Genomic DNA, 1,368 nt, shown 5'->3' with positions numbered 1-1,368 from the left:
TTGCTCAAAAAGGAAGGATTGTTAAGGTATATGATCTCGACTTTCTCCCAAGCAGTAGCGCACTCCCGATAACGGTGAGATGGGAAATGTGTTGTAATGCCATGATTGACTGTTAAGAGCCTGTTCAGTGTGGCTGTGTGTACTTGATTCTTTTTGTACAGATCTCTACTTTTTTTAAAAGTTCAGCTTAAATATGACACCTGTTCAGTGAGCAGAGCAGCTGTATTTGTATTATAACTTTTTTTGTAAAAGTACAGATGAAAAAGATCAGATGTTCAGTAAATTGAGCAGTTGTACTCACATATATCATCAAAATCATCTAAATAAGCAGTATTTAACTTCAATAATGTGTGACAATGTAGAATAATATAGAATAACATTCATCCCCCCCCCCCCCAACCACCACCGATGTTGGCCCCCCCACAAAACTACACTGGAAAAAAACAAATCCCCATAAATTTTAAAAAAATCCTGGCTCTCTCAAACCAATTTAGATTACCAGAGGGCCCTCCCCCCCTAAAAGAAAATTGGGAAAGGGGATCGGGAACGGGGGTTTAAGGGGTATTTTGGAAAAAATAAAAAAAAAAAAAAAAAAAAAAAAAAATTGGATGGCGGGAACGTGCATGTGAATGTATGAATGCATGTATATGTGTAAGCAGGTAACCGCCCAACATTTTTGCCTGTACGCACACAAGTAAAATATAAATTTATCATCAAAGGGAACCACTGCTGTGAAAAGCAGCTGCTAGCTATACATTTACATATTTCTCTCTGAAATTTGGATTGGTGGATTGGGGGGGGGGCCGGTGAAACGAAAATGAGAAAACCGGACGCCTCGCTATGCTGCTTGTTTGATAGTTGGATAGGCAGATTCAAGGATGGATGCTGCAGGACGACAAGAGTTTGGGGGGATTTCGACGAAATCGGAGGAGGAACAAAAAAAAGGAGAGGCAAAAAGCAAAAAGCAAAAAGCAAAACACGTCTGAGAAGCAAAATGAGTCGGTTTCAGGAAAACGATGAGGATGAGGGACGGGTGTTTGTTCCACACGAGGGCCCGAAGGAGTGAAAAGAAGCTCAGTGGTTGAGTCCCTTCACCCTTACTTCATCCAATCTTCACAAAAGATAAACAATCATACCGAGCCGGCCCCTTTGTTTCTCTTCCTCCTTAACTATGCCCCTGGCCCTCCTCCATCCCCTCTATCTTCCTCCCCCTCCCCCTCCCCCTCCCCCTCCCCCTCCCCATCCTCAAAAGCTGCCATCATCTCCCTCTCCAATGCATCCTCATCATCCTCCGGATCCACATCGTCGTTATTATTACTATTATATTCAGTGGTGTCAGACTCATCTCCGATATCGTCATCATCTGAA

This window comes from Histoplasma capsulatum, genomic scaffold (genome assembly GCF_000149585.1).
Source record: "Histoplasma capsulatum NAm1 scaffold_1 genomic scaffold, whole genome shotgun sequence".
Taxonomy (NCBI): Eukaryota; Fungi; Ascomycota; class Eurotiomycetes; order Onygenales; family Ajellomycetaceae; genus Histoplasma; species Histoplasma mississippiense.
The sequence above is the reverse complement of the archived record's forward strand: the minus strand, read 5'-3'. Positions refer to the sequence as shown.